Consider the following 24,680-nt stretch of genomic DNA (forward strand, 5'->3'; position numbering starts at 1 on the left):
TGGATTGAATTGAGACATCAATTAACTTAAATGTCCCATTTATTAAATTTGAATAACATGGGCAGAATCATAATTTCTAGCCCCATCATCCTGCTGTATTGTTCGGATCAGTATGATGACATTGGGAATGCAGTCCAATGCCAATGTGCCCAATAATACATTGGCCTGAGCATATAACACTCCTATTTTCACAATGTATTATTCAGCCCACTGTGTCCTCTTGCAACATATTTGAAACTATGTGAGTAACATTTAATGCACAGATAATTTGCAAAAAGTTTTCTCCACTTTGGTCAGCTTTACTTATATTTGAGACAATGTGGCTGTCATCATTTCACAATTTGCAGATTGACCTGGGATTAAGACGGGAAATGTCTCACAAACCAGGGCTTTCAGTTACACCAAATGCAGGTGTGAAATAATATACTCTTTTATCCACAGTTTATGCAATGAAAGACAAAACTGGAAAATGACCTTGATTAGCTATATCATGCATTTACATATGAATCTTAATCTTAAAAGTTATTATGACATTTTACAACTTGAGGAACATATTTTTTCTGCAGCTAAATTGTTTATTGCAAAGTTCCATGTTCAAAAGATTTCCTTTCTAATTGTCTTTAATGTATCAATATCTTAAGTGGACGGCCCTTTCTTTCCCTCCTCACCTCTTCATGGTAGTTTTAGAAATTAGGAACAGTAACCACTTTACTAATTGCAATTTAAATACAGCTTTTTGGTTCCCTCAGTGATTCAGCAAATTGCCTGTTGAGTTGCTGAAACATCTAGATAGAAAATCTGTGGCTTACTTCACAGTTTATGGCTATTTAGTTCATCTTAGTTGCAGTATTTTACTCAAAGTGCTACACATAACTACAGAAACCATGTACTAGGGAGAAGAAGCATCAATCAGTGTTCCCATTCCAGATCAATTACCACCAACCCCTTGCTAGAGATACACGTTTGTCGCAGTTGGATGAGACGGGACTGAGTTCGGCTACGAGTCGTAGTCAGTCATCCTACACACATTCTTTGTCAAGACTTGCAAATGCATTATGACTGGGAAATTAAAGGTATACCATGCAACAATGCCAGAGCAAGGAAAAAGGAAGATAAAATTAGGAAGAGAAACATAGGGTAAAAATTTTGTGGTGGATATTTGCGATTTTAACAATATGATTGTAACATGGTTTGTTTTCCACACGCCTGGCATAACCAAATGCCAACGTGTATCTATCCCCCTGAGTTGGAAGATGATACAGACAGTGAATAATAGTTCCATGATTTTGTTCTGTGATTGGACTACAAAAGTTATAATCCAAGCGAGGGAAGTTTAGAAATGACTGAATTCTCCCATTCTTCCTCCAGCCACTGTTGAACATCGAGCAGACGCAGATACAGTTCATGGGGCCCTGCACTCATCTTCATTTCTGCCCTCATATTCCTCTGGACCCCACTTACCCTCACCCCACAGAATGCAAAGTGGTTCACCTTCAATTTCCTATGTTTTCGACTGCCAGATTGATAGGATCACTTCATGCTGCTAGAGAAACTGATCTTGATTTTAGTGGTGCATCTGAAAGAGTAGGCATTTGCACGGTCAATCTCATAATTTTATCAGCTTCAATTCAAGCTTTGCAAAAACTGAATTAATCTTTTAACTATGAAGCTGTGATTCTGGATTTCAAACAGCACTTATTCTACTCTTCTCCTCCTCACAAACTCTCCCTCCCATGGATCCCCAACTGCATCACAAACTCTCCCTCCCCATGGATCCCCAACCGCATCACAAACTCTCCCTCCCCATGGATCCCCAACCACATCACAAACCCTTCTTCCCTCCAAAACGCAAGCAGGTCCTCACACACCCTCCCTGCAAGTCTGCAACTCTGGCTATCCCCTGCACACACATACACTCCTCCCTTGCATTCTTGCCCCCCACTTCCATCCCCTAACATTCTCACAATCTCACCTCACTCGTCTGAGGTCTTCAGGGCAGCCCCCTGCCTCATTTGCTGTCTCCTTGGGGCTAAGGCTTGACTCAAGCTTTCATACTTTGCTGTTGCTGGCCTGACCTGGGTCAAGTCACAAACCTACTCATGTCTCCGTTTGTTATTCATGTTTTGTCCCCTATTATCTTCTTAAAATCTTTTTTTCTTTACTGTGTTATATTTCATTAATAGGAAAAGGCAGGAGACATTGCAGTGTCATCAATTATGATGCTTATTTATGGTTAGTCACATATGTTGATTTTACCTCAGATGAAGAAATTTTTACTTTTATCAGTTTTCAGGATAGCTGTCAATAGGATCCCTAACAGTGGCAGTATATCTTATTTGAGTAAAAAGAAAATTATATTGGCCAGCTTATTTTTTACAAGAGGATTAATGTAAACTTTGAAGTAGCAGATATGTTCAAGTTCGCAACACATTTACTGCCCCAGTTGATCTTGTATGGGAATCTGAATTAAAGATCTTTGAAGGTTGTAAGTTTTGCACAGAAAATTATTCGGTTATTCTGGAAACTTACATTATAATATTGTATTATATTGGCAGGATTGTGCTCATTACTGTCACTCAATTGCAAATGCCATTGAAGCTTTTATATAGAAATAGGACCATTGCATTAGAAACAGGACTATGTAAAAACATTAAAATATTTGTCCAATTTTTTAAAAAAAACTACATCTTACTATCTAAAACAATTTCTCTACACATTTTGTGAAGGCATTTTTAAACACCTAAATTTATTATCTTTTTCCTGAATAGAGAATTAAAGTTTTTTTTAATGTTTGTCATGAGGTTGTATCCTAAAATAAAAATTTAAAGACTGAAGTATCATGCTGCTCCAACAAACTTACATGTAGACCCAGAGCTTTCACCTAACTTTTTAGTAATGGAGCTGTTATATCCAGGAAAAAGTAATGACCCCCAAGTGCAGAAGGTCGAGGGACATGGAGTTGGGGGTAGGGTGTTAGCGTGGATAGAGGACTGGTTGTCAAATAGGAGGCAGAGAGTGGGGGTCAACGGGTGCTATTCGGATTGGCGGATGGTGACTAGTGGAGTGCCCCAGGGGTCAGTGCTGGGGCCTCAGCTTTTTACCATTTATATAGATGATCTGGAGGAGGGAACCGAGTGTAGGGTGTCGAAATTTGCTGATGACACCAAGATTGGGGGAACGGCAAATTGTGCGGAGGGTGTGGAGAGTCTGCAGAAGGATCTAGATAGGCTGGGCGAATGGGCCAGGAAATGGCAAATGGAATTTAATGTTGGCAAGTGTGAGGTGGTCCACTTTGGTAGGAAAAATGGTAGGAAGGACTATTACTTACGGGGTGAAAAACTGCAGCAGGCGACGGTGCAGAGGGACCTCGGGTCCTTGTGCATGAGTCGCAAAAACCCAGCTTGCAAGTGCAGCAGGTGGTCAGGAAGGCGAATGGGATGCTGGCCTTCATAGCGAGGGGGATTGAATATAAAAGTAGGGAGGTCTTGCTGCAGCTGTATAGGGCATTGGTGAGGCCGCAGCTGGAGTAGTGTGTGCAGTTTTGGGCGCCGCACCTGCGCAAAGATATTTTGGCCTTGGAGGGAGTGCAGAGGAGGTTTACTAGGCTGATACCAGAGTTGATGGGGTTGAGCTATGAGGAGAGGCTGAATAAACTGGGCTTGTACTCGTTAGAGTTTAGAAGAATGAGGGGAGATCTCATTGAGACGTATAAGATGATGAATGGGATGGATAGGATAGAGGTGGAGAGACTCTTCCCGCTCAAAAAAGACAATAGGACTAGGGGGCACAGCCTCAAGATAAAAGGGGGGCGGTTTAGAACGGAGTTGAGGAGGAACTTCTTCACTCAAAGGGTGGTGAATCTCTGGAATTCTCTGCCCGTTGAAGTGGTGGAGGCTGCCTCGCTAAATATTTTTAAGACGCGGGTTGATGGGTTTTTGATAAGAGAGGGGATTAAGGGTTATGGGGAGAGGGCGGGAAAGTGGAACTGAGCAGCGACAGATCAGCCATGATCTTATTGAATGGCGGGGCAGGCTCGAAGGGCTAGATGGCCTACTCCTGCTCCTATTTCTTATGTTCTTATGTTCTTAACAGAAATAACTCTGTACAGGTGAGAACTACTAATTACTTCAACTCAATCTCCACACAGCCTAGGCAAGCCTAGTACACTACTCTAGTGCGGCCGCACTTGGAGTACTGTGTGCAGTTCTGGTCCCCGCATTACAAGAAGGATGTGGAGGCGTTGGAGAGGGTGCAGAGGAGGTTTACTAGGATGTTGCCTGGTATGGTGGGGAGGTCCTATGAGGAGAGACTGAGGGATTTAGGGTTGTTTTCGTTGGAAAGAAGGCGGCTAAGAGGGGATCTTATTGAAACATATAAGATGATTAGAGGTTTAGATAGGGTGGATAGTGATAGCCTTTTTCCTCGGATGGAGAAAGCTAGCACGAGGGGGCATGGCTTTAAATTAAGGGGGGGTAGCTACAGGACGGATGTCAGGGGCAGGTTCTTTACCCAGCGGGTGGTGAGGGATTGGAATGCCCTGCCTGCTGCAGTTGTAAATGCGTCTAGTTTGGGGGCGTTTAAGAGATCTCTGGATAGGTTTATGGACGAAAAGGGATTGGTATAGGCTAGTGGGTCATTGTTTTTGTAACTGGTCGGCGCAACATCGTGGGCCGAAGGGCCTGTTCTGCGCTGTAATGTTCTATGTTCTATGTTCTATGTTAAGCCTGAAGTGAGCCCCAGGATTCACATTCTTCAACCTGATTGGCTGAATAGTTAACATGACCCTCCAAAATCTTACACCTTAAAGGGGCTTACTATTACATCCCTCCCCTTTTAAGTCCCCTATTAACACATACCAGCAAAAGTTCAACTATTTACAATATAACACCATAACAGGGGACTTCCTCTCCACTAAGCACAATAGGAGGTGCCTGAGCAGCAGGGGTAGACTTGATCTGGCATTCAGAAATCAGACTTTCAACTTATAAAGGTGTATCAGTGCAGATCACTACTCCAGTTCATACTGGAACACTATTCAATCCTTGTTCAGGCTGACTTGTATCCATACTGCTTTCAACTGCAACTGCATCACTGCCAGGCATACTTGGCTGCCCCACTGGTTCTCTGTGCGACTCCCTTATTCTCAAGTGATCCAAATGCTTCTTCAGTGTTTTACCTTGAACCTTTGCTTCGTACGATATTGGGCCCATTCTGGCCACGACAATATTTGGGAACCAACTCTGACCAGTCCCATCATTTTTTACTAGATCATCCACTTCAAATATTCTTCCAGGCTTTGTTGAATCATGATGTTTCTTTTGCACATTTTGTTTTGCCTTCGCCCTCACTGTCAAATGTAGAAACACCACATCCAACCTGATTCGAATATGCCCCTGCCTTCAGCAACTTGAGAAGAGTTACTCCAGTGGTCGTGTGTGGCATCCATAGCCGTGCTAATTTGGTCTGTAGGGATGCTGATGCTTACTTAGTTTGCATAGATTTCTCAGCAAATCCATTTGAGTAGGGGGGGAAGGTGCAGTATGTATATATTTAGTGTCATTTGATGATATGAAATGCTCGAAATCTTCACTGGTATATGCTGTTGTATTGTCCGAAACTAAAATCTCTGGGAAACCATGGGTGGCAAAGGTTTGCCTGAAGTTTTCCACTGCTGCAAAGTAAGACATTAACTTAATTTCATAGATGTCTAGCCATTTAGAGTGTGAGCCATCTCTAAGTAGGAATATTGTGCCCAAGAATGGACCTACAAAATCAACGTTGTGTGTGTATTCTGTGTGTGTGTCAGTCATACACTAATGAACTGAAGGGAGAAACCAGTCAATTGCTTGGGATAGGTATTTATTGTTTGGGAAAGAAAACACACTGAAGTGGAGCAATCCAGTTTATCAGTGTATTATTGTCCAAGATTCTGCTAGTCTGTATGTATTGAAATTATATCTGTTAAGTTAGTCCAATACATTATGTGAAAGTGTTTTCTATATAGTTACACCATCAAAATTGTATGCTAATGAAATCAATGTTTTACAATGATTTCAGTCAGTCTTTAAAGGGACAGTAAACCAGTTGATCCATCTAATTTGTAATTTTAAAATCATTACAATAATTATTTCTAGTAATTAGTTCACTTAAATGTTCTCCAGCCTTTTCAAAATGATTTAATGTACTAAAGAATGCAGATTTAACCAAAGCAATGAGAAGACTCAGATAAAAGAATATGGACCAGGCAATCATTATTATTGAAAGACAATTGGACAAAAATGAGCAATAAATTATTCTACCCTCTTTGAACAAATGAACAAATATTTTTTTTTGAGCTCTAGGACACATAGAAATTTCCCATTTAAAATCAAATAAAACATGATTAAGAACAGTTCATGGTGTCATAGTATCTATTTTTTGATGCAAGAAGCCACTACACTAGTTTACAGTGGCATCTAGTGGCAGAAATAGCTTTGTATAGAATAGTATTTCGGCCTTGATTTAAAGGCAAGATATTTCCCAGTTCTGTGAACCCAAATTGAAGCAAAGCAGTTCTGAAGTTGGATTTTTGTTCTGGGGCTGCAGTGTGAAATGGGTGTTGGGCCTGCTACTCCCAGAACAAATGCAGAGGCTGCTGGGTACAAAGGAAGGCTTAGCTGGAAGGTTCTATGCTCCAGTACTGTGTAAAAATGAAATAAATCCCTCCACTCGTGTACCCACTCCATACTCTCCTTGCCAACCTATGCTCTTGTACCCCATAACCTCTCATATCCTATGCTAATGTATATGTCTCTACCCATCCTAATAATGCCATACTCTCCAAGACAAGCTATGCCCCTGTATCCCATCAGACATTTTTTCAAAAGATTAAAGCGCAGATCTTTTAAATGCCATGGCAACTTTAAAATTCCTGTTGAGATTTGCTTTTTCCAGATCCCTTTGACTCTTCTTAAAAGTCCTGAAAGGTCCTCTTATCATGTCCATTTGACAGTTCTGATGGCCCTCATATCAGCTCCGAGAGATCGCTTTGATAGGTCCTTCTGACAGTTTTGATTGTTGATTTTGACACTGTTCCAATGAGCTTGACAGTGTGTTCACTTTCTGTGCACATTTATACCTACGTTTAACATTTCAAAAAAGTATCCAATCTAACCCAAAGGGTGTCTTGCCTCCCCCAAAGGTGTTCTGGGACCAGATCCAAAGAGTATCTTACCATTCCAGAGGGCTTCCCTGGTGATATAAATATATACAAATGAATCCTCCAAATTCAGACCAGCTTTTATCTGGTCCGATGCATTCATGCACAGTTTCACACTCCTGGCCTATCAAAATCCTATTTGAGTGGAGGCAGCTGATTATTTAAATGGTTAGCTATCTCTGTAAATTGCACATGCCTGACTCCGTTCCTGCCCTGCGAAAATAAAAATGCCGTATTCAGGGATAGGACATAGGATTTCATGGCTCATCTGCTGTTTTCAGCACAAAGAGAGGCTCTCGATCAAGACAAAAATATAGACCTAAATGGATCAGAGTCCAGAGACTCCGCACTGGTAAACTAGACAAGATGTACATTATAAATTTTCTACATCTGCTATAAAAGAAGGTTCATGATGTGGTCCTCATAGCAACCATTTAATTAATTTTGTCACTCCTTAACTTTGCTTATGAGATGTACGCAGAAGCAGCAATATCCACAAAGCAGGCGATCTCATCTCATTGATGCCCTCATTAAATATGGCATAAACATAAAATCATGTTACAGAACACCAATCAAATTTCCTGTAGTTAGTATTCATAAATTAAATAACACCTCTTAATAAACTTTACTGCAAAGCCATTCTTGTTAATTAGCTATTTTTGTTAGCTTAATAGATTCTTGAGGTTGCCATGCTTTTTCTGAAAACTGGATAAAAAACACAGGTTTAGACCAGATTGCAAATGTATATTTTTATGAATAGAATGAGACAGGAGCCAACAATTTTCATGCTTTTTGTTTTACTGATTGACAACTGAGTAAATTAACAAACAATATTAAAGGACTGATTCTACTTCAACTAGAATCATTCAAAAATTAAGTTATTTGAAGTACAGACCTTACTTTGAACAACCCATGTTGGTCTTTTTCCCCTCTTTGAAGTATTTCTTTAAATAAAACATCTACTTTATTTAAGCATTGCAATTTTGAAAATAGGTATCTGAATAGCAACAGGTTAATTAAAAGAATGGTGTTTCTGCCAAAACAGGACAAAAATGAAAACATAGAACATAGAACATAGAACACTACAGCACAAACAGGCCCTTCGGCCCACAAGTTGCGCCGACCACATCACCTACCAACCTACAGACCTATCTATAACCCTCAATCTCATTAAACCCCATATACTCATCCAGAAGTCTTTTAAAAGACCCCAGCGAGTTCGCCTCCACCACCACTGACGGCAGCCGATTCCATTCACTCACCACCCTCTGAGTGAAAAACTTACCCCTAACATCACTTCTGAACCTCCCTCCCCGCACCTTAAATCTGTGTCCTCTCGTAGCGACCATTTCAAACCGGGGAAATAGCCTCTGAGAGTCCACCCTATCTATCCCTCTCAACATTTTGTAAACTTCTATCAGATACAGATTCTTAAATATATGTTTTGGAAAAGGCTGGAGTGACTTTATTGCAAAACAATTTTGTTTTTGAAGGCCCAAGTTATAAATTGCTGAGTTAGTTTTATAGGGTTTTGGTTATAAAGAATTCAGCTTCTCTGGGGCTTTATTTTGGTGAAAAAGGACATCTGAAGATGTTTTTTAGTGGAATTTTCTATTATTTCAAATAAGGGTACATTTAGTTGTGATTCTGAAAATTTCGTTTTGTCATTTTAATCCGCATTTGTCTCTTCTTTGTATAAATAGTCTATAAATTGCGAAATAGCAATGGGCCAGCTACGCTGTCATCAATTGCGGTAAAATTATTCTGTTAACTCTAGAATACTGTGAAGAGGAATATATCGTGTGGAATTTTCTAGCCATTCACACCTGAGCGCCAAATTTTCCGTCCTCGCTTGCAGCAGCGACAGGGCGTGAACGGCTAGAAAATACTGGCCAATGTTTGCAGAAAGTGTTCAAAATCACATTTCTGTATCTCAAAATCATTTAACTTTGAGACAAGACCGTGTGTCCTCTTTATATCTCATCCTTTTACTGTAACTTGAATCACAGCATGATTATCAAACTCATTTAGGAAGAAGTGGATCTGTCTCTTTAAACTGGCTTTCTTGAATGTTTGTATCTCATATTTTATCCCTTCAAACCTCCATTACTGAAGCATTGCCCGTTGTTGATACCAATGTTCTTGTCCATGTCAAATCCTGTCAGTTTTTGGATTTTATTTAAATATATCATTCAATCATAAAACCAGATATAATTAAATGAGTAATTTTAGCATGTTAGTGTTTATATATTTCTTGTTATATGACTGATATTAAATGTTGCAGATAATATTAATGCTGATGCTTGTAATAATGGCATCAACTGTTACTAATGCTGTGAACCCTTCATTTTGTTTTTTGAAAAAAGACTCAAAACCCAAATTGATCACAATAATCTACAAGTTGATAATAAGTACTTTGTAAATTAGTTAGTTGTTAGTGTAGTTAACTAAATCTAATTAACCAATAAAAAAGACCCAATGTGTGATGAAAGCTACTTTCTGTGGCAAAGGTATAGTAGGCCAAATCCTGTACAACATAGGACATTAAATGTTGGCTTTATTTTGTGTCTGACCATTAAACACACTGCAGTGTTTATTATATTCTCAGGTGAAGTTAATCTGGTTAACCCAGTATATATTGTTAGGGGAAATGTTCATTTCAGTTTTATCTACAAATAGTTATAGTGAAAGGAATGGAAATAAAACCTCTGCATTTGTGTTCTGGAGCCTTAAGAGCAACTGATCCTGATCTGAAAAGTCATTAAAAAGAATTGTGATTATTTAATCATTTTTGTCAGTGATTTATTAGATGGATTTTCTTATCATTGATGACACTTTATGGAGCCAATCAGACAAAAATTAATGGTGAGCCTAAAGAGATGGAGGAAGGGTAACCAAAAAAGACAGATTTTATGGAGGACCATTCAGTTTTATTGCTGACTGGCCTTTCAACTGAGAACTAGTTTTCTTTAGCTATTTGTTTACAAAAGTCAAGTTTCCTGTTTTGCATGCAACAATCTATTTTTCAATAACATACTCAATTGACAGGTACATCGCCACATGACATAATTTTCTATCTCCTGTTCCTTTATCACGTTCAGACTAAACTGCTGAACAAATTTCTCTTTTAGGGCCCAATACTAGTTGGCATTATGCAGAAGATATAGGAGCAGGAATAGACCACAACCATTTAGCATTCTCCACCATCCAATATGATCATGGCTAATCTTGGGCTTCAATCTTCCCACTTGCACTGGATATCCCTTAATTCTGTGACAGACCAAGCATCTGTCTACTTCAACTTGAAACATATTCAATGATGGAACATCCAGAACTTTCCATGGTGAAGAATGCCAAGGATTCACAACCCTTTGAGTGAAGAAAAATTTTCCTCATCTCAGTCACAACTGAGTCGGACTCCTTCTCTAAGACTTTACCACTGTGTGTTAGATTCCCAAACCAATTAAATGATCTGTGTCCACCTTCAGAATTTCATAGCTTTCAATAAGATCACCTGTAATCCTTCCAAACTCCAGAGAACATAATCCCAATTTACACTCCCTCGTTCCAGGCACTAATCTTCAAATCTTTGCTGTAACACCTCCAATGCAAATATATCTTTGGAAACCAAACCTGCACACAGTACTCCAGATCTGGTCTCAGCCAATCCCTGTACTGTTCCTTTCAGAACAATCATTTTCAATACTCTCCTCAAGAATCTCACCCTGACATTGTTCAAAACACTTGATTGTTTAATTTTATTTTCACAGACCTCCAAGTTAGGATATGGTCAGCAGAGTTTTGAATGACCTCGTTTGCATCGCTTATAAAATTATAAGTGCTACATCTTAATTTTTCAAATTAGGGTATTGCTGTAGGCCTGGAATCACATGGGCCAGACCAGGTAAGAACAGCAGATTTTATTCCCTAAAGGGCATTAATGAAGGACAGATGGCTTTGTACAAGTAATTACTGATGCTAACTCTTGTTTCAAATTTATTTAATTAATTGAATCTAAATTTTCCAGTGGCCATGGTGGGACTTTTAATTCATGCCTTCCAGAGCACTAGTTGAAAGACCTCTGAATTGTTGGTCAAGTAACATAACCACTGTGCTACCTTATCCCAATGTGGCCAAATAAAGCAAGTCAGAACTTTGATAAATTTACTCACAAGCTAAAATATCCAGGTAATAATTATACTATATATTTTTAAAATTGAAGCTTCCATATTAAAAAAATCAGACGTTATACAATTGATTTATGTCATATTTAACGAAATAAAAGAATCAAATTTGCATACTACTTTCCCAGATAAAAGATGAAGCTTTTACTCAGCATTGGTATCAGTACTGATATCAGATACTTGCTTTTAAAGTGAATATTTTAATTGCGCAGACCTGCATGTTATTCTAAAGAAGGATAAGCAAACCTCAGACTAAGCTAGACTAATATAAAATGTGACAAGTTGCTATAAGAGAATCGCCTGTGTGTACCATGGAGGGACCAGTGTCACATTTTCATCAGTCAAGCTCAAAACAGGTTACATTTCCTGACAGTGCCTGAGTTTGCCTCTTAATTATGATGAAATTTGCATGCCAGCAAGTGTTTCTGTGGGCATTTTTGTTTTGACTGATTGCTACATAATAAATGTCCCTTTTGCACGCCTTTTGGGACAATAGGCCACACTTCCAGACGGGCAATGCTTCAGCAATTGCACAGCATCAGTGTTTTCTCTCATGATGAGCACCATGCTTCCTCATACTCATGGAATGAAAAAGGTAAGATTGAGTTGTATCAGTAAGTGATGAATGGTTTAAGCCCTGAAGCTTGCCTCCAAGCAAAATACCAATTAATAAAAGAGAGATTCCTTGATAAAATGATATTGTTTTAAATATACAAAAATATGCAATTTTTTGTTACCAACTTTATATTCTTTGGCCTACAATTCATGAATTGAAAGTTTTTGTCAGATTTGAACTTTCCAACTTGGTAATGTAGATCAGCACATGAATACTAATAATCTCATCATAAGATATCCAAGATTCATTTTCATACCTGCTTTCCTAAATTTGGCTAATAAAATGCAAATTTCAAACATTTAACCACAGCCACTACATTTTCCATGCATACAAAACAGCCGGACTATTAACTGTAAAGGGCCTTCTAATGTCATCTGTTGGTAATTAGACTTGTTCAAGCACATTTAAGTTTTTAATGTTTTGTGCCAAATTTTTCTGAAGTCACAGGCTGATAATGTTGTGAGAAAATAGGGCATCCAAAACCTGAGTGACAGCAATCAATTGTATATTTCCTTAACAATAACAACTTGCATTTATATATCTCCTTTATTGTAGTAAAATGTTATTTTTAAAATCTCCAATTAATATCTGAAGAAATAAGACTGCACATACATAATAGTTAATTTTCTGTGCCAGAGAAATTGATTGACAGTAATTAACAGTTACTATTTCGTTAAAAGGGTGCCTATCCTTATAATGGTGAGGCTTAAATTTCTGTATTGAGTTTTGTTCATAAATACCATACAAATATAGCAATTTCATGGTATTCAATGCATGTCAATGGTGAGGTAGACCTTGTGATGCTAACAGTGGAGCAGTGTAACTTGGACAGACAATTTCAAGTACTTTATGGCATTTAACCATATAATTTCTTCTTGCCTAAAGTTATTGTAGCTTTTATGCATAAGTAACAGCAATTGCCACTAGCTACACCATTATTTTGAGAACAGATTCTAGGCCAATGCGTTTGTCAGAATTGAAACATGTCAAAACCCTCCAGTCTGTCTGGAGACTCTAAACCAGAAAAGAACAAATACATCTGGCCACCTTAATGCAGCAAAGTATTCACATAATAGTTTTCTGAATAATTAGGGATTTTTTTCTCTCAGTCTCAGCCCAATTTTTAATTCTTTATAACTATGTTTAGTCACAACAGATAAATTACTTTTTTACAAAATGGGTCAGGGCTGAGTTCATTCCTTAAAAAAGGGTTTTCCTTAATACTGGGATTGTGTATGTGGTAGTGTGGCCCCTTTAAGGGGCAATCCTTCACAGGTCACATGACTGTGCTGGACTCAATGGAGCATAGGCACATGAACCTGGGCCAATCGTGAGGTGAGTGTTCCTGGGGCTGGAGGGCTTCAGTTGGAGTCAGGACATTGTTAGGAGATGACCTGTATTAGTTGTGCTGTTACACCCTTCATTGTATATAGTTCTTCTTATCAATAAATCCTTTACTTTGTTGTTTGCCACATCCAAGTCACCTTGAGTTATTACACTGGTGATGAGGAAAAACTGGATCAGTTATTGAAAGCCTGCAGTGCAGAGTTGGAGAAGGAAGAGAGTGATCAGTTGAAATCAAAATACTAAAAGGTAAAGACTCTGTCTCAAGATGCCATTATTTGGGAAGATAGAGCTACTTAATCCAGAGATCCAGAGTTGAGGACGATATATTGAGAAGCTACGGTATTTTCTCATGGCAGATGAAATATCAGCCAAGGAGAAACAAAAAGTAATACTGCTCATAGTCTGTGGCCCACAATGTACAACCTGGTTATGAGCTTAACATCACCTTTCGTTCAGGTAGCCAATTTAGTTAAGGATCACTGTAACCCCAACCTTCCATAATCATGCAGAGATGCAAATTTCATTCTGTGGCTAGAGAACCAGGAGAGACAGTCTCCAGCTTTATAGCGGGTTTGAGCTTTTGTTGGGAGACATTTGAAGAGCCATTTAGTATGTGGGATCAACAACCCCAACACCCAACATAAACTGCCTGCTGAAATCAAGATTTCACTAGAGACAGCAGTAGAGATGATTTGATTGGATTTGACTTATCATTGTCACATGTATTGGTACACAATGAAAAGTATTGTTTCTTGCGGACTGTAAAGACAGAGCATAATGTTCAAAGAATAGGAAAGGAGAGAGTGCAGAATATAGTGATACAGTCAGAGCAAGGGTGTAGAGAACGATCAACTTAATGCAAGGTAGGTCAAAAGTTTCATGGCAGTAAGGAAGAAGCTGTTCTTGAGTCAGTTGGTATGTGTTCTTTTGTATCATTTTCCTGATGGAAGAAGATGAAACAGATGATGTCCGGAATTATGGGGTCCTTAATTATGCTGGCTTTTTTTCAGAGGCAGCAGGAAGTATAGACAATATCACTGGATAGGAGGCTGGTTTGTGTGATGAATTGGGCTACATTCACAACCCTTTGTAGTTTCTTGTAGTCTTGGATAGAGCAGGAGCCATACCAAGCTGTGGTACAACTGCAAAGAATGCTTTCTATGGTGCATCTGTAGAAGTTGGTGAAAGTTGTAGGGGGCGTACCAACTTTCCTTAGTGTTCTGAGAAAGTAGAGGCGTCGTTGGGCTTTCATAACTATAGTATCAGCATGGAGGCGACTAGAACAGATTGCTGATATGGGCATCTAAAAACTTGAAGTTCTCGCTCTTTCTACTTTGTCCTCACTGATGTAGAGAGGGGCATGCCCTCTACTATGCTTCCTGAAGTCAATAGCTATCTCCTTCATTTTGTTGATACTGAGGGAGAGATTATTGTTATTGCTCTAGTTCACCAGATTCTCTCTTTCCTGTACTCCTTCTCATTGTTTGAAATCTGACCCACTCTGGTGGTGTCATCGGCAAACCTGAAAATCGAGGGGAATTTGGCCACGCAGTCAGAGGTGTGTAAGAACAAAGAACATCACAGCACAGGAAATAGGCCCTTTGGCCCTACAAGCCCACGCTGCCCATTTTAACACTTAGTGAGTGCCTTATTCAAGTCCTTCTTCCACCTACGACTTTTGCCTACATCTAGTGGACTCCACAATAAAGGGGTGCAAATTTAGGGAATTATATGCGCGCCAGATTAAGGGAGATCCAATTTAGGGACAATTTATTGACACCAATCAGCCTAAAAGCACATTTTTGGGGTGTGGGAGGAAACCGGAGTACCCGGAGAAAACCCACGCAAGCACAGGGAGAAAGTGCAAACTCCCACAGACACCAATCCAAGCTGGAGATCCGACTCGGGTCCCTGTAACTGCACTGAGCTGTCATGTTGCCTGTCAATTGGTCCAGTTTAAGCGTACACTAATGGATGTGAAACACTAGGCAACTCCAGAAGCAACATCCAAGAGCAGCCCTCACACGACCCATCACATGTATGCCCCTTGTTGGCCAACAAGGCGGACCGAATCACCTGTGGATGTAAGAAGGAGACATCAATAAACATACAATAGACTATACAGACGTTAATGGAAGATCCCCAATAGCTCCAACGTAAGAGACAGGTGAGCTTTAAAATTTATTGGATGGCCAATAGGAATCTATTGATTCCCAGGAACGCCCTGAGGCTTTTGATTTTCAACTAGAACATTCTTTTGTATCCCTCCATCTCCAGTCTGCTCATGTGCCTATCTAGGTGAGTCTTAAACAACCCTAGCGTGTCTGCCTCCACCACCCTACTTGGCAGTGCATTCCAGGCCCCCACAACCCTCTGTGTGAAAAACATCCCTCTAACATCTGAGTTATGCTTGAGCCCTTGACCCCTCGTGATCTTTGCATCCAACACGGGAAAAAGCTTCCCACTGTTCACTCTATCTATACCTTTCATAGTCTTGTACACCTGTATTAGGTCTCCCCTCATTCTCTGTTTTTCCAGGGAGAACAACCCCAATTTGCCCAATGTCTCCTCGTAGCTAAGACTCTCCATACCAGGCAGCATACTGGTAAACCTCCTCTGCACTCTCTCCAAGACCTCCACGTCCTTCTGGTCGTGCGGCAACCAGAACTGGACGCAGTACTCTAAATGTGGCCTAACCAACATTCTATACAACTGCAACAATAGACACCAGCTTTTATACTCTATACCCCTTCCTATAAAGGCAAGCATACCATATGCCTTCTTCAAAACCTTTTCCATCTGTGCTGCCACCTTCAAGGACTTGTGAACTTGTACACCTAGGTCCCTCTGTGTTTCTGTACTCTTAATGGTCCTATCATTTATTGTATAACTCCCCCCTACCACCTCGCATTTATCTGGATTAAATTCCATCTGCCATTTCACCGCCCAATTTACCAGCCTATCTATATCATGCTGTATTGTCCGACACTGTTCATCACTATCAGCAAGTCCAGCTATCTTCATGTCATCCACAAACTTTCTGATCACACCAGTTACTCCCCCCTTCCAAATCATTTATGTATATCACAAATAGCAGAGGTCCCAGTACGGAGCCCTGCGGAACACCACTAGTCACACACCTCCAGCTAGAAAAAGACCCTTCCACTGCAACCCTCTGTCTCCTGTTGCCAAGCCAGTTCTAAACATAAGAAATAGGAGCAGGAGTAGGCCATTTAGCCCTTCGAGCCTGCCCTGCCATTCAACAAGATCATGGCTGATCTGAAGTGGATCAGTTCCACTTTCCCGCTTTCTCCCCATAACCCTTAATTCCCTTGTCTATCAGAAATCAATTTACCCGTGACTTAAATATACTCAGCGAGGTAGCCTCCACCACTTCAATGGGCAGAGAATTCCAGAGACTCACCACCCTTTCAGTGAAAAAGTTCCTCCTCAACTCCAATCTAAACTGCCCCCCCCTTTATTTTGAGGCTGTGCCCTCCAGTTCTGCTACCCTTTCTAAGCAGGAAGAATCTCTCTGCCTCTACCCTATCTAGCCCCTTCATTATCTGATATGTCTCTAAGATCCCCCCTCAGCCTTTTAAACTCCAATGAGTACAGACCCAGTCTAGTCAATCTCTTCTCATAGGCTAACCCCCTCATCTCCGGTATCAGCCTAGTAAACCTCCTCTGCACTCCCTCCAAGGCCAATATGTCCTTTTGCAAATGCGGTGACCAAAACTGCACACAGTACTCCAGTTGCGGCCTCACCAGTGCCCTGTACAGTTGCAGCAAGACCTCCTTGCTTTTATATTCTATCCCCCTTGCTATAAAGGCCAACATTCCATTCGCCTTCTTGATCACCTGCAGACTGGGTTTTTGCGATTTGTGCACAAGAAACCCTAGGTCCTCTGCACCGTAGCATGCTGCAGCTTTTCGCCTTTTAAATAATAATCCCTCCTACTATTATTTCTGCCAAAGCAGGTAACCTCACATTTGCTAACATTATACTCCATCTGCCAGGTCACTCAGCCTATCCAGATCTCTCTGCAGACTTTCTCGCCTTCCACGCAATTTGATTTTCCATTCATCTTCGTGTCATCAGCAAATTTTGTTACCCTACACTCAGCCCCCTCCTCCAGATCGTCTATGTAAGTGGTAAACAGTTGAGGCCCCAGCACCGATCCCTGCAGCACTCCACTAGTCACCAACTGCCAACCAGAATAGCACCCATTGATTCCAACTCTCTGCTTCGTATTAGACAACCAATCCTCTAACCACGCTAACACCTTACCCCCCAACTCCGTGCACCCTAACCTTTTGCAGCAACCTTTTGTGAGGCACCTTATCAAACGCCTTCTGGAAATCTAAAAACACCACATCCACCGGTTTCCCTCTGTCTGCTGACATCCTCATACAAATTCAATAAATTCATTAAACACGACTTCCCCTTCATGAATCCGTGCTGCGTCTGCTTGATCAAACCGTTCTTTTCTAGGTGCCTTGCTATTTCATCTTTGATGACGGATTCTAGCATTTTTCCAACTACAGATGTTAAAGTAACCGGCCTATAATTCCCTGCCTTTTGTCTGCTACCTAACCCATCTAGCCACCTGTCCTTGATTCCCATGAGCCTTAACCTTTTTCACCAACCTGCCATGAGGGACTTTGTCAAATGCCTTACTGAAATCCATATAGACGACATCCATGGCTCTTCCTTCGTCAACCGTTTTTGTCACCACCTCAAAAAATTCCACCAGATTTGTAAGGCACGACCGCCCTTTTACAAAACCATGTTTCCTGTCATTAATGAGATTATGTTCTAAATGCGCATACATCCTATCTCTAAGAATCCTCTCCAACAACTTCCCTACCACTGACGTCAAGCTGACCGGCCTATAATTACCCAGGTTATCCCTGCTACCCTTTTTAAACAACGGTACCACATTTGCTATCCTCCAATCCTCTGGGACCTCACCTGTGTCCAAAGAAGAGACAAAGATTTCAGTCAGAGGCCCAGCAATTTCATCTCTTGTCTTTCTGAGCAGTCTAGGATAAATGCCATCAGGCCCTGGGAATTTGTCAGTTTTAATGTTCCCTAAAAAACTTAACACTTCCTCCCTTGTAATGGAGATTTTCTCTAATGGGTCAACAACTCCCTCCAAGACACTTCCAGATAACAAGTCCCTCTCCTTTGTGAATACTGACACAAAGTATTCATTTCAGGATCTCCCCCATTCCCTTGGGCTCTAAACATAATTCCCCTCCTTTATCCCTGAGAGGTCTGAGTTTTTTTTCTCTAACAACTCTTTTGTTCCTAACATATGAATAAAATGCCTTTGGATTATCCTTAATCTTGTCTGCCAAGACCATTTCATGACCTCTTTTCGCCCTTCTAACTCCCCGTTTAAGTTCTCTCCTACTCTCTCTGTATTCATCCAAAGCACATAAGGAGTATGTGAGTATAGTACGGTCCAAGCAACTGAGTGCATTGAATAAGGCTTGTAGAATTAGGTGAAGCAGAGGGTGCTGCAGAGCCTAAGAAGAATTGTTCAGCACCAGGGTCCCTTTAAGGGATGATCCTTCTCAGCTTTCATGAGTGGGCTGGAGCCAATAGATTGAGAATGTGCCAATCGGGAGCAAGGGTGAGCATTCCTGGGGCTGGAGGGTTTCAGGTGGACTCAGGACAGACTCAGGACAATGTTGGAAGAAGACCTGTATTAATAGTGCTGTTAAACCCTTTGTTGTATATAGTTCTTCTTATTAATAAATTCTTTAGTTAGTTGTTTGCCACGTTGAGTCACTTGAATTATTACAGTGTCGTTAACCCTTAGAAAAATAGTAAAATACGCAAGGATATTAATAACTAGAGGCCATGATGAATAAAAATGTTGATCCTCCAACAAGGAGGGGTGTGTTCAAGTGATTTCATGTGTTTGAGGGAAACATCCAGCATCACAGCATGTATGACTGTCAGTTTACAAACCAATCGCTTTCATTCCATAAAACTGGCATTTCCAGTAAAATGGTATAATGTAAAAACAGGATTTATCTGTATTTACCAAATAGCAGGATAGGAAATATTACCCGACATCTTTATTATTTAAGCTATTGAGTATGGTTTTATCCTGAAGAAGTGTAGAAGGGCGGTTTTGGAGCAGCATGACCTCTGATTTTCTCGTGGCATAGGAATCTTTGACTGCAATTTTATCTGTTAGCAAAGTTTGGGAAGTCTTATTACAAACCAAATTCAAAATCAAAATGCTCTCAACTGAGACCAAAGTTATCCCTGTCAACAAACAAACAATGCTAAGTTCAAATCACAGGTTTCCAAATTTATTCACAATGCAAGAGTACCAATGATGTTGTAAATTTATTTTCCACAATTATCTGGCAAATTTGATGAGCAAGATAGTATAATGCTGTAACAAGATGAAAGGTAATCTTAAGATTCTCTTTTCAAGCATTAAGTTTTAATAAGAAACACATAAAGAACACACTTCTAAAAATTGAGCTACGTGGGCATTCAATTTATTATTGCTATTCCCCTTTATTTTTGCTGCTGTTATATCTTGTAGTAGTTTTGCTTGGAAGAAGAGATGTGAGCAGTTTCTTGATTTTTCCATAATGCTATACAATCAGGGTTGGTGTGTTCCAGCAGGATAACACAAATTCTGAACATCTCATTAATATACATCAAGTCTCTACCTGGTGGTGAACACAGTTGTAAGTTGCACTGCTCTCTGAAATACCTGTGTAGCTTTCAATCTGTATTTGTCTCAGGGGTGTCTTTACTGTTCTTATTCCAAACAAATCATGAAAATACTTTTATTTCAAAATCAGATAGTGTTAATTACAATAAAAATATTATTTGTATTTTATGTTATAAATATATGAATGGTATATAGCAGTGATTGAATAGTGACTAATTTTACTGCGCCATTCAAAAATAGTATGATAATTAGGGCTCAGCTGGTGAATACGTTAGTAACGAATCCTGTAGAAAAGAGCAATCATAGCATGACCGAATCTTTCATTCTGTTTGAGAGTGAGAAATGCCAGTTCCTTGTTAGCATCTTAAACATTGATAAAGGCAATCAAACGTGTAGGAAGACAAACTAAACTACATTGGCTAATTAGAACATAGAACATTACAGCGCAGTATAGGCCTTTCGGCCCTCAATGTTGTGCCGACTAGTGGAACCAATCTAATGACCCTCTAACCTAAACTATTCCACTATTATCCATATGTCTATCCAATGACCATTTGAATGCCCTTAAAGTTGGCAAGTCCACTACTGCTGCAGGCCCTTACTACCCTCTGAGTAAAGAACCTACCTCTGATATCTGTCTTATATTTATCATCCCTCAATTTAAAGCTATGTCCCCTCGTGTTAGCCATCACCACCTGAGGGAAAAGGCTCTCACTGTCTACCCTATCTAACCCTCTGATCACCTTGTATGCCTCAATTAAGTCATCCCTTAACCTTCTTCTCTCTAACAAAAACAACCTCAAGTCCCCCAGTCTTTCCTCAAAAAAACCTTCCCACCATACCAGGCAACATCCTGGTAAATCTCCTCTGCACCCTTTCCAATGCTTCCGCATCGTATAATGCGGTGACCAGAACTGTACACAATACTCCAAGTGCGGCTGCACCAGAGTTTTGTACAGCTGCAACATGATTTCACGGCTCTGAAACTCAATCCCTGTACCAATAAGACCTAACGCACCGTATGCCTTCTTAACAACCCTATCAACCTGGGTGCCAACTTTCAGGGATCTATGCACATGTACACCGAGATCTCTCTGCTTATCCACACTACCAAGAGTCTTTTCATTAGCCCAATATTCTGTAACCCTGTTACTCCTTCCAAAATGAATCACCTCACATTTTTCTGCATTAAACTCCATTTGCCATCTCTCAGCCCAGCTCTGCAGTTTATCTACATCCCTCTGCAAACTGTAACATCCATCCACACTGTCTACAACTCCTCCGACTTTAGTGTCATCCACAAATTTACTAATCCATCCTTCTACACCCTCATCTAGGTCATTTATAAAAATGACAAACAGCAGTGGCCCCAAAACAGATCCCTGCGGTACACCACTAGTAACTGAACTCCAGGTTGAACATTTCCCATCAACCGCCACCTCTGTCTTCTTTCAGCTAGCCAATTCCTGATCCAAACTGCAAAATCCCCTCAATCCCATGCACCCGTATTTTCTGCAGTAGCTTACCATGGAGAACCTTATCAAACGCATTACTGAAATCCATATACACCACATCAACTGCTGTATCCTCATCCACCTCTTTGGCCACCTTCTCAAAGAACTCAATAAGGTTTGTGAGGCACGACCTACCCTTCACAAAACCATGTTGACTATCCCTAATCAAATTATTTCCCTCTAGATGATTATAATCCTATCTCTTCTAACCCTTTCCACAACTTTGCCCACAACAGAAGTAAGGCTCACTGGTCTATAATTTCCAGGATGGTCTCTACTCCCCTTCTTGAACAATTAGGTTGAGAGGAAAGATGCTAAAGAACTGTGGTCGATATTTAAGGAGATATTTCTTAACTCTCAACAAAGATATATTCCATTCAGGAAGAAACACTCCATAAGAAGGATGGGCTATCCTTGACTAACTTATTAAATTGGGAATAAAAAAGCATACATTACTGTGAACGTTAGTGGTAGACCAGAAGATTAGAAACATTTTAGAAACCGACAAAGGATGACTAAAGAAGACAGAGGGAGTATGAGAAAAACTAGCAAGAAATATCAGATATCACACAGTAAGATCTTATACAAGTTTATAAAAATGAAAAGGGTTGAAAGGGAGTACGGGTTTCTTAGGGGGTGAAATTAAGCAATTAATAACAGGAAATGTGGAACAGCAGAGACTTTCAGCAAGTACTTTGTATCTGTCTTCACAGTGGAAGACACAAAACATACCAAAATAGTAGAAAATCAAGGGAAGGAAGAACTTAAAACAGTCACTACCTCTGAGAAAATGTTTTGGAAAAGTTAATAGAACTTAAGGCTTGACAAGTTACCTGCTCCAGATGGCCTGCATCCTAGGACCTCAAAGAAGTGGCTGCAGAGAAAGTCAATACATTGGTGTAATCTTCCAAAATTCTGGAGTATCTAGCAAAAATGCAGAAACTGGGAAACTACAAATGTAACACCTCTGTTCAGGACAGGAAGAAGAAAGAAAGCGGAATCTATAAGCCAGTTAGCCTAACATTGGCAATTCAAAATGCTAAAATCCATTATAGAGGAAATGGAAAAATAATAATATCAGGCGGAGTCAACATAGTTTTGTAAAAGGAATATCATGTTTGACAAATTTATTAGACTTATTTGAGGATGTGACCAGTAGGGGATAAGGGAGACCAGCAGATCTAGTGTATTTGGATTTCCAAAAGGCATTTGTTGAAGTGCCACATATAATGTTTGTTAAGAACCCTATTGATGTTATATGCAAAAGCATGTCAAAACTCAGAAGGGTAACTTTGAACATTGGTTCTTAATCATTTTTCAATTTGATATAATGTGAGGAAAGATATGTGAACCAGTGAGGAAATGTTAGATCTTGTAATCATTCAAGTAAAAGAATGTTTATTAACTCGTAAAAACACACAAGAAAGACCACAATACAAAGAAAGTATGCTTGACTGCAATAATGCTACACACACAAACAGTATCCTTGAACTAACCCCATTCCACATCTATCTATATTCCTAAATTCTGCAAAATAAATGTACCAAAAAAATCATCCAATACAGTTTATCTCTGTGATCTAAATCCAGCAAAATAGTTGCCACACCCGAGTCTTTAATTTTGGTAAATCTTTCTTCTAATTCAGTATAGACTTCTTGAGTTTTACAAATAGTAGCTTCTAGTATAGAATCCTGCTTTTGGGAGTGTTTCTGTTTTCAGCTGGGCGTGACTATGATCATAGCTGCTCATCAACTGCTTCTCTGCAGTACAGAGCTAACTCTGCTACTAGCATACTGTCAAACAGGAAACAGTCAGGATAAATGGGTTATTTTCTGGATGGCAAACTGTAACAAGTGGAGTGCCAGAAAGATCAGTACTAGGGCTTTATTTATGATCTATATTAATGATTTGGACGAAGGGACAAACTTCCAGAATTAGAGGACACAGCCTCAAAATAAGGTTGGGGGAGGTGGGTGGGTGTAGAACAGAGTTGAGGAGCTACTTCTTCACTCAAAGGGTGGTGAATCTCTGGAATTCTCTGTCCATTGAAGTGGCGGAAGCTACCTCGTTGAATATATTTAAGTCACAGGTAGATAGATTTCTGATAGACAAGGGAATTAAGGGTTATGGGGAGCAGGCGGGAAAGTGAAACTGATCCACTTCAGATCAGCCATGATCTTATTGAATGGCGGGGCAGGCTCGAAGGGCTAGATGGCCTACTCCTCCTCCTATTTCTTATGTTCTTATGCTGTAGCCACATTTGCTGAGGAAATGAAGATGGGTAGAAAAACAAGTTGTGTGGAGGATGTTAAGGGTTTGAAACTGAATATAAATAGATTAAATTAGTGGGGAAACATTTGGCGAATGAAGTATAATATGGGAAAAAGTGGGGTCGCCCATTTTGGCAGGAAGTATGGAGAAGCAGAATACTATTTAAATGGAGAAGGCTGTAAAATGCTGTAGTGCGAAGGGATCAGGGTATAATTGCACATGAATGACAAAAAAATCAACATGCAGGTGTGGCAAGCAGTTAGGAAAGCAAAAAGGCTGTTGGCCTTTATTGCAAGGGAAATGGAGTTTAAAAGTAGGGAAGTATTGGTATAGCGTACAGGACATTGTGACACCACATCTAGAGTACTGTTTAGGTCACCTTACTTAAGGAGAGGCATACTTGCATTGGAAGCAGTTCAGAGAAGTTTCAGTAGGCTAGTTACAGCACAGTACAGGCCCTTTGGTCCTCAATGTTGGCCGACCAGTGAAACCAATCTAAAACCCATCTAACCTACACTATTCCAATATCATCCATATGTTTATCCAAACTTGGAATGAGGGATTTGTCTTGTGTGGTAAAGTAAAGCAGGTTGAGCCTACATTCATTAGAATTTGGAAGATTGAATGATGAATTTATTGAAACGTATGATTCTAAGGAGACTTGACAAAGTCAACATCAAGAGGACGTTTCCCCTGGTGGGGGAATCCAGAACTAGAGGATAGTTTAAAAATAAGCATTTAATGCTGAATGAAGAGGAATTTCTACTCATGAGGGTCATTAGCATTTGGCATTCTCTTCACAAGCAAGTATTGGAAGCTGAATATATTCATGGATAAGTT

At 40.0% G+C, this 24,680-nt stretch overlaps 1 protein-coding gene across 9 annotated transcripts in view; it reads left to right on the top strand.

Moving 5' to 3' along the window:
• stxbp5l (syntaxin binding protein 5L) overlaps positions 1 to 24,680 on the top strand; it is a 454,881-nt gene that overhangs the window by 406,130 nt on the left and 24,071 nt on the right. The window lies entirely within an intron of this gene.

The sequence above is a fragment of the Carcharhinus amblyrhynchos genome, chromosome 15, assembly GCF_965287045.1.
Source record: "Carcharhinus amblyrhynchos chromosome 15, sCarAmb.v2.hapA, whole genome shotgun sequence".
NCBI classification, from domain to species: Eukaryota; Metazoa; Chordata; class Chondrichthyes; order Carcharhiniformes; family Carcharhinidae; genus Carcharhinus; species Carcharhinus amblyrhynchos.